This window comes from Varroa jacobsoni, unplaced genomic scaffold (assembly GCF_002532875.2).
Source record: "Varroa jacobsoni isolate VJ856 unplaced genomic scaffold, vjacob_1.0 scaffold_747, whole genome shotgun sequence".
Taxonomy (NCBI): domain Eukaryota; kingdom Metazoa; phylum Arthropoda; class Arachnida; order Mesostigmata; family Varroidae; genus Varroa; species Varroa jacobsoni.
In genome coordinates this window covers 54,672-69,518 of record NW_019213649.1, presented here as the reverse complement: position 1 = coordinate 69,518, position 14,847 = coordinate 54,672, and the positions used below count along the sequence as shown (strand labels likewise).

The 14,847-nt window shown below is 44.9% G+C and overlaps 1 long non-coding RNA gene across 1 annotated transcript in view; it reads left to right on the top strand.

Annotated features, from left to right (window-relative positions):
- Positions 1-1,616, top strand: part of LOC111263223 (uncharacterized) — a 32,212-nt gene extending 30,596 nt beyond the window's left edge. The window contains exon 3 of the long non-coding RNA XR_002682100.2: positions 254-1,616. This is a non-coding gene — a long non-coding RNA (uncharacterized LOC111263223). The remainder of the gene's footprint in view (positions 1-253) is intronic.
- Positions 1,617-14,847: the final 13,231 nt, after the last annotated feature.

Here is a 14,847-nt window from a genome sequence, read left to right as displayed (position 1 = left end):
TAGTTAGAGCTCTGAAAACCTGCTTTTGCTAATGCTAAAAGTAGTCTAGCTAACTGACCAAGATTGGCTTTTTAAACCATTGCTATTATTAGCAAATAACGGTACAGGTCGGGAAAAGCTAACTACAATATTCATTATACCCTCAAGAGCGATATCACGGAGCAAATATTTAATGCACCGATAATTATCATCTATATTCTTCACCTAAAAATACACAAAATTCAGCCTGCGGTAACACAGGATTTGAATTCAGCTGTATTTTACAGTTAGCACTGGCAAAATCGTCAGTATCATAACGGCAGGCAAATGCGCCGCTTTCTAGATTGTAACGGCCTGCTTCCTTCTGGACTGAGATACGAAAACGAGATATAGACACCGTTCGCCTTAATCCTACCGCTGCTACTAGCAGTCCGTGTGCGTCGAGGGCACCGCTTAGCGCCTAACGAACCACGCCCGTGGCCACCTGCACCCAGCACTGGCCTCGTCGATATTCCCGACTGGATTTCCTTGTATTGCTCTTGCTTGCTTCGAAACAGAGGAAAAGTGGCAGCAGCAACAAACGGCGACTCATCTTTCCTTGCCTCAGGTTCCAGACTATTATGGCCTCTGACATATTCTGATACATCCGACTGGCTAGTGCGTGAAGGTGGGTCTGTTGTACGAACATAGCGCGAACGATTGCCAGCCTTAATATGCAGGGTGCACACGACTCATCCAGGCAAACATAGTACTGAGTGTTCTGATGTGTCAGCTTTCAACAACCCAGCAATGGCTTACGCATGTTCAGATCGAGAAGCAACAGTATTTGCCAACAATGAAGAAGTAATGCCAATGGGAAGAGGAGCTTGGATAGCAGTAGTGAGTAGGAGTATCACGCTACTCGGCGACAACCCGGGTGTAAAGTCAGCCATCAGCCCTTTGTTTTCTCCCTTGCGCCTAGCGAGCTATTCTTTTTGACGCGACCTTTTCCTGAAGTCTACTTAAGAAGTAGCTTAATGTCCTGCTCGACCTGCATAGACACGTAGTACTAGGATTAAAAGAGTGAAGGAGAGCAATCTGTGATCGCAGAAACAATACTGTCCTATTACACAAGGCTCACGGATAGCAAATCGAATATTTATAGGACCTATTCTACAAAGGAAGAATATTCTAATAGAAATGTTATCGTTTCGAATATTTACTTGCAGAGCTGTTTTGTTTTCGTATATCGTTCTATTCTCGATAGCAATCTCTTAACGGCGCCAAAGCAAGGTGCGCTCCTGAATTCCTCTCGGATGCAACGATCTCGCTCCTTTTTGAATCCTCGTGATTTCGTTTACACCAGCAATAAATTATAGTAACGCGATCAGGCGCTGCATGCGGTCATTGTTACCTGAAGCTTTTTCGTATTGTAGACGGAAATTGCTTTGTGGGGCACGCGTGATGTGTATCGCGTAACTCGTTACGAGCTAATGTGAAGACACCGGGCAACGAGTAGTTGGCTTCGTATCTGGCCGGCCATAAGATACGTACATTGGAACAGATACGCCCGCAATATGCCTATACAGCCATCGATCTGAAACAGCCGCTTCCTGGGCAGCAGAAAAACATATAATAAATGAAACACACCATCAAAATCTCGGCTTTTTTATATTCAATAGAATCATGTTATGTGGTATCCGTTATTGGCAGCTGTGATATTTGAATCGGTTCCCATAGAAACGATATAATGTGGTAGGTGTTTAAGCATCAAACTGTATCAGAATCCGAAAGCGAACTCATCTATTTCGAAAAAAGGAAAGAGTAACTTGCCCAATAGTGTAGGTTTAGCGGTGCACAGTTTTCAAGCAATGGGAAGAAATAGACCATTTGCATCTCTAAATGAGGGTGTTACTATAATATTCGGCTTGTGTTAACCATACAAATAACGATTCAACTGTAAATCCAATTACAGCCTGTTAATTTAAATCGATTTGGGATATTAGGGTAATGTTTTCGACACAGATCGATTTAACGCAACAATTTAGCAGCTTTATTATCCAGTAGGCAACAATAACACTGCTACATTCAGGCCGTCGGACGCAACAACTACCACGTCGTCCTATTACCGTCAGAAAACCGTAAGCGTCGATTGAGGTTTGGCAGTTTGAGCCATGTGAAGAAAAACGCATATCGTGAATTCTACGCCATTTTCATAGGTGGCTATTGAGCCGACCGGGTATGTATTAAATACAATACGTTTCTTATAATAGGGCTAGCCGTAACGGAAGCGTACAGAAGCGAGGCAAGGGGGGCTCTCAATTGATAAAGCAAATAATAGATCGACCAGCGCGTAAGAGGGCAAAAAATTGCACAGGGAGGAACCATATCTGTCGTTGGATCAATACAATAGCTTGGTAGTACGGCTAAGTTCTTGACGGATTTACGTGAATACAATGGCAATTGAAGCAGAGATATATACATGTCAGCGACAACTCTGTCTCTCACAGTTGAAAAAATAAAGGGTCCTCAAGCCAGTGATTACATTACACAACTGTAATCGCCTTGTGTTATTTCATCAGCTGTAAGTTAGCTACGACCAACTTAGCTATAATTGTCAAAAGCATCCCATCATCGATAACCAATTGAAAACATGCTTCGCTGCCAGTCATGCACCGTTTTTCAAATTATGCTGTCTGAACAACAACTCTATGTTTATCCGTTCTCTATCTTAGACTTCATAATACCTCGATGGATTTAAAACGCGGAACAAATTCACTGCGTCAGCGATTCTACAACCGCAGTACCGTAATAACACCTAAAAATTCATTAGTCATAAACCTAATATCAGGTCCTTAACATAAACCTAATAGCAGGTCCTTAACATAAATGTATGCTAAAGTTTTTAACATCGAACAAGTGCAGCACTGCTATGTTGAGACAGGACAACGTCTCCTTCCATGCATCATCAATCCACAAACGCGTTAAGCTAGTCTTCCCATCATATTTCCTTAAATATGAAGAAAGCCTAATGTCCCGTTCGGTGTAAAATCGTTCATAGCTTCAGCCGGCGGATTCAGATAGCAATTGTGCTTTTATAATTGTTCTTTTTTTTATCATTGAACTATTATCATGGCAGAGGCTACCGTTATCACCGCCCCTTCACCCCTCCGTCAGCCGCTGATTTATTGTCGTGTCACTGTTGCATTCCGACAGCGCATTGGCCGCTCAGAGAAATCTCGCCTGTTAACCCTGCGCGTTGCTCTCCGCTCTCATGCACGGTCAACTTTTTGCACTGCGATGTACAGTGAGACGTGTATGTGGACGCGCACGGAATAATAGCTACTATTGCCACTGCCGTTATTGCGACTTCTCTGCAGCTTCTGCTGGCACGGATATATACCACAATCTCCGTGTAGTAGTAGAACATCGCTGACAGGCCACGAGTAGACCACGAACTCCAACAGACACATGATGACGCCTCCACGAGCCGGCATATAGGTTAAGCGAGCATGTAAATGTACCGCTAACATGTCGCATTGTACGGGGGCAATCAGATAGGAGTGTTAGAAGGTCCAAAACGAAGAAACATTGCCGAGTCCAGGGTAGTCTAACAAGAAGAAACGAATCGCACCACAACAAGTATTGAGTGTTGAAGCGGGCATAAATTGTTTCGACTTGGTGGGTCATTGCGTGCCCACGCGGCCGTGTGGAGGATTCGGACGTACTTGGCGCCATCGCACCATTTCGAAAGAACAAAAAGGGTAGGAAGTAACAAAGGACGATGACATCGAGAAACACAAAAAACGCAAGAGGAGACGACAGTAATGGCAGAGGCAACAAACCCTGAGAAAGAAATGGGACTGAGTGGTCCGTCGAGGCTCGGGTGTCTCGGGTGCTTTGTTGATAGTAACGGCGGTGATGGATACTGATCAATTAGCCAACGGCAAACCATACCCAGAATATAGACAATGGACTGTGGCAAGCGGGACCGACGCGAACGGCAGCGTCTACATGCAAGCGCAAAGTAGAGAAAGACACAACGGAGACGCTACACGTGTAAATGCACGGATGATGCAGGCAATGTTAAAGCACGTAGGTCTAGCTCTAAGGATCTTAGATGGGGAAGTGATTAGCGACTTCAGTGTACGTTAATTCATAACAGATCGTCATGTAGCTTAATAATTGCCATTTGTACACTACTTGGATCATAAGTAATATTCACTTTGTGAGACACGGGTTTTTTTCGGTCAAATTGAACGCTTTCACGCGGGGAAGCGCCAATACTGAGAACCATCATCATTGAACAATATCATTAAAATCCTTTAACATGAAGTTCAATACACTTTGCCAAAATGATAGAGGAGCTTTTTTTCATCAGAAAGAGACTCCTTAGCTTCTAAGAAGGAGTTTTGTACATAAATCCGCATAAAGAAACATTATTTAGTCCAGTGCGATCTTCGTTTCCGCAGTCGAAACCGCGCGGTGACGGATCTATTAACAGTTACGTTTTTCAGGAACTTTAAAAGCTACGAAGTTTTTCTTGATCGACGTACATTTGCCAGTGTAGATATCCTGTGCACTGCTTCGATTCATTGGTTATTCTCCGCCTCACATTTCAATTATATTTGACTGTTTGTTTTTGTAGTAGCTAATTGACTTGCTTACTCACACATGTACATGCAAACCCATAATGTGCACAGTGTGTGGTTCACATCTGGGATACACGAACACTTTGGTAAACTACTGGGCAAGATAAGCGTACGAACCTCTACATAAACACGTAATTGTTAGTATTCGGTGAAAGCCATTTATTTAGGTGAACTAGTAAGTATACATTGGCCAAATATGGTAGGAGTGATGGGAATGACAAGTTGGTGCTGTTCATTCAGAAAGCATCACCCTTTTCTTTCAGTGACGCTGTAACATTCGCACATGCTCATCCACAGAATATTATCAATTTTTTTTTTATTTATAGCATTCCGCAATCTTACGTCGTATGTTTCGGCTAAACATTGCATTATGATATTATGATCGTGGGCCAGCTAAACCAAATCGTACTAGTCGAGCTAAAATGTCCTCAGCTACCGCAAATGCGCGTTTACGGTAGGCCAACGCTATGAGCGCTTTCTTGTCCATTGCCATCACCCCCTAGAAGCGCGTACACAGACTCCTCATATAACTGTTTACCCCTTTCTTGTCTACCACACACCCGTCCAACACTCAACTAAAAATAGTGCTTCCCAAAACATACACTGACTGGCAGATCATGCGGAAATGCTGCTTAGAAAATAATAATAAATATTTGGCAACCTCCTCTTTCAGGCTGGACTCTGTCACCCCTTCTGTTTGGTATGCCCCCCTTAGTGGATTGGAAGCGGGCGAGAAGAGGACAACGAGCGATAAGACGTGGTCACGAGCCTGTCAACTTCTTTGTCGTTGACGATTGCCTTTAAGGCCAAGTACCAGCAAGACCAAACTGGCTAGAAGCAAGTAAAGTCACGCTGGCTACCGATGGTAGCAGCAGCTTTGCAGCCGCCCGCTGTGCTCTGCGTGGCTTTGGTAATGTCCGGCCATGGTGGCAGCGCCGACTAGGCCGATGAAACCGTAAGGGAATCTCGTAGAAGGCCATGGGTTTGCGACGCTGAAACTGGAACGAAACGAGCTTTTTTCCGCAATACTCTGTGTGCTTATGTGTCTGTGCGTGCACCTTGTTGGACGAATGGAAAACAGCGAGAAGATGAAAGGGTGACGAGCAACGGCTATGCTTGTTGCGCGATGCACCTTTTTCTGGCATAAGACGACACAAAAGAAAACCTTGCGGAAAAGCTTTAACCGCTTTCTTTTAAAGGGGTCTTTTCCTTCGTCATCATTATTCCTCTGTCATTACGCTGTGAAGCTTGTGTACTTCTGGGATGCCTGTATGAGATATTTGAGGATAAGCAGAAATATGCTTTTTTCCTTTAGGTGTCACAAGTGAATGGCAAAATTTATCTTTGTATGGAGGCTGTAGACAGGTTATAGAAATGGTGATAACTAGTTCTGTAAGCTTTTCAATGATGCATTATATATCGTTGAGCGTAGACGCACAAATGGGACTATGCACTTTTACGAGATACGTATTGGCTGATCCACCGCATAACGTTAATGACGGCAATAATTTGATAATAACAATAATAACGATGATAGCAATAATAACGCTATTGCAATGATTATAACAATATCAAATACCTCGTTCCCTTTTCGCAGAAAAAAGAAAGAAGGCAAAAGTAAGTGGGGTGCGAGAGAACTGGTGACTTCTTCTCAAAGCTCATAGCCGGCATGGTCGCCTGCATGGCTGCCGCCGAGAGCTTCTGCAGCAACGAAAGACGACCGCGTCCTGCAGCAACTTTAGCCTTAGCTTCAGTAGTCTAACGCGGTCGCTGTGCTCACCGTAACCACAGGATGGTCGCTGCTGGTTTCATTGGGAACATTCAGTTGTTGGTTGCCGTCACAGTCCTCGCTGCTATTGCAGGAGCCAGCCAGCGGGCCCAGCGGCAACTGAGTTTGGCCCGATTTCTACTGTCTGTCACCGTCGCATACCCCCGTTGCTAGAAGAGTCCTGCAGTAAGCGATAACGAGGGGAACCAGCTGCGGCGCGCGGCGGCGGGGTGCCCTCTGCCAGCCTAGATTATCCCACAATGAATAAAACATTACGTGAATGCGAGGGGGATGGAGAGAACGAGAAAGGAGGATTCGGCGGACGGAGTGAGTCTCGATTCTCTCTGGGCGAACGCGGGCGCTTAGTTCAAGTTTCCTTACCGAAATCCCTTTTCTAACAACCGGACCTATAGCCTGCTGCATTGCTTGCTCGTTGCCTCGCGAGCTAAGCTCGAGGGGGTCCAACTGTCCTTCAACAACGAAACAGCTCTAAGACAACCACCAGAGCGGCTAGCGCGCACTGTCAGTGACGATTGCCATAAAACCGTTTTGTTCAGTTGACATTACCCCAATGCTTGACATCGCGAAGAATCGTGCGCTATCTCTTACGATGAGCCGAAACCAAGTTTAATAACTCACATTTCTAGACGTTGTCCTGATTCAGTCAGTCGGTCAATTAAGAGAATCTATTTGGTGTAACTCACACGAGGAAAAAAGGTACGCAAGCTGGGCAGGATTGGCTTCAAAAAGGTGTTTACAAAGTCGAATAAGGAAGTTCGGGCCTATTAATAGAGAGGATTAAATGGGATAGCAGCCCAGGACAACTCAATTGAAGATGCAGTAACAACAAGCCCAACTGACAATAAAAAAGAGCAACGATTGTATTGGCACTATCGTAAATCTTTGATTTTATCCGAACAAGTGGCGTCCAACAATATGAAGGTGCCAGGGCGTATATGCAAAGCTAAACATGCTCTAGTAGGAGAAAAATGAACAAACTTAAAAACTCAAAAATTAATGAGCTGTTGTAGACGCGACAATTAATCGAATGTGATCTCTGTTGTATTCGCCTTATATGTAATACTGGTTTAAATTTCGCCAAAGTTTTAATATGGTCATATGCAGGGGACGGATTTATTTGAAAACCATTGTATATTGAACGTTTTTGTAACCAGCATTGATTGATCCAGCAAAATACCATATCAAAGCTATATGCTCTCTGTAGGATATTTTACCCAACTGGCCACCTGTTGCAAATTTCTTTTCCCATATGAATGGCTATAGAGTGATGATATAGACGGACTACCCAGAACCAAGGTCTTATCCTGTATCCTAAATCAGCCAGGTCAACATGGTATGATTGGCAACTGGAAATGATCTGAAGGCATAAAACGGTAGCAAAGACATCGTGTATCCAGTTAAATGATCTGATACGAAGGATCTGATGGGGACAACCACTGCCTATTCCCATACGTCAGAAGCAGATTATGAAGATGACGACGACACCAATAGCAACGGCAGCGAAAAGTCTAAGGGGAAAATCTCCTTTTTTATGTCGTCGTCGTCGTCGCTTCAAATATGCACGCGAGTGACTCCGACCTTTAGGTGCTCGACATAGCTAAAAAGGTATCCAATCTATCTTAGTACTTGATGTGGATTGATTTAGCGATTTAGTCGGAGTGTGACAAGAACTGGGCTGCTTCTGCTTTGCGCGGGTCTAGTGGGTTGGGAATAATCAATGACAGCGGCACAGCTGAGCCAGAAAAGAGAATTAAATTGAGTGTAACGCCGCCATCCAGTAAAGCCTACAATGAAGTCTTCTATACAGTAGCAGGCTTTAGTCGACCGACGGACCGTCTGGCCACCAAGCGGTGGGTTCTCTCGATTGCTTTTCGTTCTCTCATGAGTTTTTCAACCTCTAAGCTGCAACAAGAATTCGCCATCAACTAACCGTCACTCCGATCAGCAACATAGGCACGATGTGCCAATGTGCCTACGAAAATATCCTAGTTTCGCTTGTTCTACCGTCGTCGCCTTTGTCATGACGATACGCTGTCAAAGCGCAACCGCTAAGGTTACGTCGCGCCCTCGTGGAATCGGCGCCCCGGCTGCGCCTTTGACCCTCCCGCTAAGTCTTTCTCGCTCCGATATTTTCTTTTTCCTTCTCCGTCTTCTTATAGACTCCCTGCTCCTCATGAAATTCGAAATTAATCCACCGGCTCTTTCCTGGCTGAAAACTAAATCAAGTAGTCTGTAAAGCTGCTAGTGATGGCGACGCTGTACAACGATCCGGCTATCAATTCGGCTCACCTCGGCCCTCGTGTCCCCTGAAGTAGCGGCGACTATGTAGGAAGCGGAGGTTTGAGCCCCTGTACTGGGACGTACCGCGCACGACGTAAAGGTAAGACACGACTGTCGAAGACATCCGTGCCGGCCGTCGGCTGCAGCATCTTATCGGATTTGCTTGTAAATGGCGGGATGGCGACGGAAGCGGTGACTCGGGCGGGTGGCGAACGCTGACTATGCGAATGCTTCTATATGATACGAGTAAGTATGTGTAGCATAGGTCATAGATCAGATAGACAAGATCAGTGCGAGCAACAGGCGTCTTCGCGCTGTTAATCGTGAATTCCCTTTGGATTCGTTATCAATTTGATGTGCAGGGGAAGATGCGGCGAAGTCGAATCCGGCTATATTCGACGGTTGGCCCCTGTGGCTGTGCGTTCGGGCGCAAGCGCGTCATACGCTTTCGACCCCCTTTCGTAGATCTATTCTGTTGTACTGCTTCAGCAGGAGTAAAGCACGACTAACCACGGTAAACGCTGCTGCTTGTAGAGCAGTGTCGCTTGTTGTGATTACCTGCGACAGAAAAACGTGATTCTATACGCAATTCTATGCAATTTTTGCCATGGTGAGGCGATTAGGAAGGAAATCTTTTCCTTTCTCTCACGTGCTGATAATGTAGACGCAATACGATACATACACAACAGATAAATAAAAATAGATAAAGTGTGAAATAATTGAGGCGCAGCAGGTCAGGTTGAGTAGGTTAAAGACAGACTCAAAAGGTTCAAAACATATGGGAGCACAGTTATGTTTCCCCACATGCAAAAGCACAGCCCGCTTATGTCGTGTTTCTACGACGAATATATCTTCTAAAGCGACGACGGGGCTCTGTGGGTAGTCTTCGATGCGGGAGACCCATAACAGGTGCCAATAGGCTCCATGAATGAGATAGGAATCATGATATCCTGAAACAACCGACGGTTTCATATGGCTGGGTCCATCACAATGCTAACGCTGGGATCTAAAGCGCACGCAAGTTTCAACCTCCACAAGCAGGCCGAGTAGTGAACTCAGACGTAGACAAGAGACTGGTTTCGGCACTTGTCTAATACCTGCTGGACTACCTCGTTCATTTGAGTACGGGTCTGACTTCGCAGTATATCTTTGTCTGCTAAGGAAGGTTTGTGCTTCATAGGCCAGGCAAGTACAAAGGCAAAAGGAATGTCTCACCCACAGATAGAAGTAACGGTAGACGTTGCTACGCCTTTGTGCAGGCAGCTGAGCTAGCAATAGAAATCGAGATTTAGGCATTACGCCGTTCCGTAGGACATGAATTTCGAATCTGTCAGTAGCGCTCTCCGAGCGTCGTCAGAACTTTATTGCGATATTAATGTCGCACCGGTAGCTCGAATGGGTTACGTGACCGAACTATTGGTCGTAATGACGTTTGCAAGCTTCAGCTTCCCGGAACGTCTTCTAATGAGAGTATACATAATATTATTGCTAAAGTTGTTTGAAAGTCAATACACACGTTAACGGATAACAAGTAGCTACTAATATTAATAATAATAATAACAACACACAACAAAAGAATACGATCAAAAAGACGAATAAAAAAGCTTGTGTCCTAATAAAGGATTGACCAACGTATATCCGTAGAACTGATTGTGAGTAGAGAATCGCAATAATATTGTGGGGCCTTTGCACGTCAAGCAGCAGGCATAATAACTTCTAATCTGTGGGAAACAGTAAGAGAACTTACTCTTTTCTGCACACGACAACACTTACCGAACGGCATTCGTAGACTATCTTCGACGCCAGAATTATATTGTGGCATTAGCTTTGTCTTACTTAAGACTCATGGGCAATAGTCGGCGACATGGTGGGTTGATGGTTCTGCCAACATAAAGCACAACTGTTTAGTGGTAACTGCGGTTGACAAGAGAACTGATATCAGTACAGGGAGCACCAGTAGCGCCACTCATCGGCTACCCTCTAACATGTTCTGTGTAGTAACGAAAGATGCAGCCCTCGCTGGTGGCAGGGGGGGGAAACGCAGGTATCTTCGTAAACAAGCCTCATTACTTACTGTAATAGTAGCATCTGTTGTGAATCGAAGTGCCGCCGCCAGTACCTCCTCCGCCACTCGGCTAGTGTATCAACTCCTCCCTGAGCATTAACATGGCATTACCTAGGATGCCGTTGCTGTACCGTTGAGTCTTTGGTAAAACATAGAGTATTAGTCATAGCGGACTGAATTCGCAGGATCATATCAAGATTGACAATTGATTCTCGCCCGCTGTTGCGATTAATCTAGCGCAGAAATTAACCTTCCAGTTCGTTGTAGATCCCAGTAATATGTGCGCCTTGGGTGACTCTAGCGACTGCTCTTCCGTGGGCAAACTTGCCTCGAATGAAATCCAATTGAGTGGGTAGATGAATAGTTGGGTCGAGGTCAAGTTTTGTATAAACTTCCACCACGTGCATCAACGTGACTGGCTAACTGACCTAAACCCTGCCACGCGTTCACGGAAATTCGAGAGAACTGGCAAGTCATCGTGACCATGGGCAAATGCAGCGAGCATTAAATAGATGTACAAATTCTTCTAGGCGTTACTACGGTCCGCCGCACATATGGGTGCAGCAGAAAAAAGCAGACGAATGAATGCACAACAATGATGGTGAATGCAGTCAACACTGTAGCATTGTTTAAAAACGTCCCTTTTCTCAATAGCCACCTTCCGCATGTCTTGTCTTGCCCTCCTGGCTGAAACCGGTCGCAGCTAATGCTGGATTCCTGATAGGTTTTGCCAAGTTAGCACCAAGCAGCTAATCCCGTAAGTACACTGAAGAAAAGCTGAAGCGGCCATTGCTAGCGCCTTCTGCTGCTACGACAGAACGAATAGTCTATATACGCCACGGTAATCTAAACGAGCGTCTAACCTTCCAAAGGCCCCGCTCATTCTCTCTTCATCCGCACCCCACATATGCCTGTGTTACCATGTTACTACTTGACGCTGCCGATGGTGGCAGCATCGTCGGACAGCAGTAACGTCGAACAATACTGGCTTTCCTTACATGCCCCTACAGCGTTCCCTGCAAGTAAGCCCCTCTATAAATCCGCATATGAGGGACAACGAGGTTGGACTCGCCTATATATGATCTTTCGCATAGTGGAAAGGGACGTGGGGCGGCGAAGTGGCAACAACACACAGAGACGTAAAATGAAGCCACTACAAAAGCATACGACAAAAGCGAGGGTATAGCTTACGTTTGGGAGATAGGGGTAAAACCACATAGCATTCTAGAACGTTCTAAACAGCGTTTGGCAGTAAAAATAATAAAGCTGCGTGAAGTTTGTGCATGTCGCGGCCGAAATTGTCGTGCTCTAATTCACCTAAAGTTCACAACATGGCACTGGGTCATTCATTGAAGTATCGCCAAAGGGAAAGTGATGGATGGGATGTAACTAGTGAGGATCCCTGATCGACGAAAGCGGATGTATGCCAAAGGATTGTTCATACCCATGTATTTATGTGGCGACAATTGCCAGTGAATGAGGAATCGAAAACTCATCCATAGGGCTGCATGGCAGACAGAGCTGGCACGCCAGTGCCAACAATAACCACAAAAGATATGTTAATATGTCGGATGAGTGCCTATGTGGATATCGGCAAATGTATCTAGGCAGCACATGATTTTTAATTTTGTTCTTGCAAAGGCCGCAAACCAGCGTCAAATGCGGGGCCAGCATATCAACTGACAAAGAGATGTTAACGCAGTCATCGAGTAGTGCGGTTTGCGCCAATAGTTCGAAATTTAACGGCCAAAATCAATTTGTAGGTACCTGTAAATGTTTCAAAAAGCTTTGAAAGAGTAGTGCCAATTAATAAAGGTCTATACTTTCAACAAGGTAATGTCCAGTTCCTTAAATTCCATCACTAGTTTTTTCATTCTTTCTGCCCTAACTAAAACATTATTATCACCACAAAGCTAGCAAAGCCAGAAGCCGTAGTAATAAAAACAGCGGCCATAACTGCGAACTCATGTAGGCCTTTTTTCTTTCGGTATTTTCCCTAGCTGGCAAAAGAAACCGCGCTACACCTCTAATACCTATCCGCCTCGCGCTCTTTTATAAAAGAATACAGCAAGCGTGGTTTAAGACAGGTAAGAAGTGCGTCTATTTACATAAAAGAGTGAAGTCTTTGGTCACTTCGCGCTGAAAAGGGGCAGTCGTAGCGGCTGGAAGCAGCACCAGCCACGGCAGTCTCGAGTAACACCATGAAAAAGCGACAAAGCTACGAGTCTTGAGCTAAGCTCCACTGCTGCTGTTATTTTTCTCCTGTGGCCTACTGGCAGCCCGCGACGCAATCAGTCGGAAAACGGAAGGCCTGTCACACGGAGGCCCTCCCAAGAGCCCTTCGCTTTTTGCACTCGTGCTGCTTACCTGTTGCTTTGTCGAAAGTTCTCATTACGTAGGTGCATAGAGGCGTACGCCAAATACACAGATCAGCCGACACTTCTTCAGACCGCAGAAATAAAAGAGTACGTCTATTGTGTATAACGTAGAGGAAGTACAACCAGTGCGAGACCACTCCGAAGGCCGTTTGTCGATTCACCTACGTTTTCGTCGCGATGTCAGCAACTGCAGTGGGATAGAAAGGTTAAAAGAAAACCGGGCTGAAAGAAATATTTGATACGTGGATGAATATACCGATATATATGTATCCGTAACATACTAATTTCATTTAACGCCCTTAGCAGTGACACTAAAGCAATAGCCGCACGAACTCGACGTGAAGAATCAGGCCTAAACTTGGAAGATCGTGTAATTTCATGTATAATCTTCCGACGAAAGTTAAATGGCGCTAAAATTTGCCTCCGTCCGACGCCTATGAGCGTTACGGCCCATATCGCCTTAGCCTTTAGGGTCTGCCACCGCTCTATTAACCACAACAACCTCTGAACGGTCTATTTCATTTTTTCTTCAAGTACGATTTCATAGGACTCAACACATTCTGCTGGGGATATGGCCAGGGCGCCTAACCAGTAAACGCGACTCGCGCAAGGTTCAGGTGCTTCATCCAGATGGTTTTTGGACATTTTTCGCGTGTCGACCAAAATGTTTCTACTTTCTGCTACTCTTGTCGATTACCAGGCACGAAAATGCCGTCTATGGGGTGGGGTGAAGATCCCCCCTCTTTCCCGGCGAGATAATTTTGCTTCTGGCCTACATAATACGCTGTTACGTATGTGCTTAACTTAGAAGGAATCCTATTCTGGAAATAACGCATTCGTTGATTTTACTATACAACATACATTATAAGTTACGAATCGGGGTTCAATTAAACATTTTCGTTTCGAATTATTTTATATTTTTTCATTTACTTCTTATACATCTCGCCTTTGCAAGATTTGTTACGAAATAGATTGAAGCATCATTAGCCGCTGCTTTGCTCATCACAAAAACAAGCTCAACCATTGTACTTAAAGCTCAACAAATTTTTACGCAAAACAAGCGGTTGGTAGGTTGAGTCAGTAGGCATACAGAAACACGCACTTGAGCGCGAGCGAGCTTTCCTCTGCTTAAGACGCTGCTACTCTGGTGACCGTAGAGCCCTTTAGAAATGATCAAGTCTATTATCAACGAGGGTACAAGTAAGCCAGCAAGGGCGTCCTAAACGTGGTCGGCCCGACGTACGCTGAAACAGTTCTTCGAAGTACATGTACTAATATGGCAGCATTCCTGTGAGAGAAAATACTAGTGGCTGATAGACTCTTCGCTATGAGCTAATCTAGCTCATCATATAGAGAAAGACCTAGCAGAAGGACCAGGACTGCGGCTTAAACCGGCGACTAAAAGCGGTTTGAACCGGGTTGTGGGCTTGGTTTGTGTTTTGCCAGTAGCTTAGTGTGTGATAATGCGAGGATTGCAGATGACGATAAACATTGATCGTACGAGTACTTTGTACTGCTCGAATAATGATACAGTTACTACTAACTCGTGCTATAAAGAAGGCCGCAGCTCGTCGTTTACGGTAGATAGGATATTATAGATTGTGCACATTTTGAAGGACTGCTTGCTGTAGCGGACATGCGTTCGTTAGCTATTCTTGTTACTAAAAAAATTTGATTATTTCTCTAAAAAAAGGACGTAAGCTTACTGTAACGAAAGCAGAATGT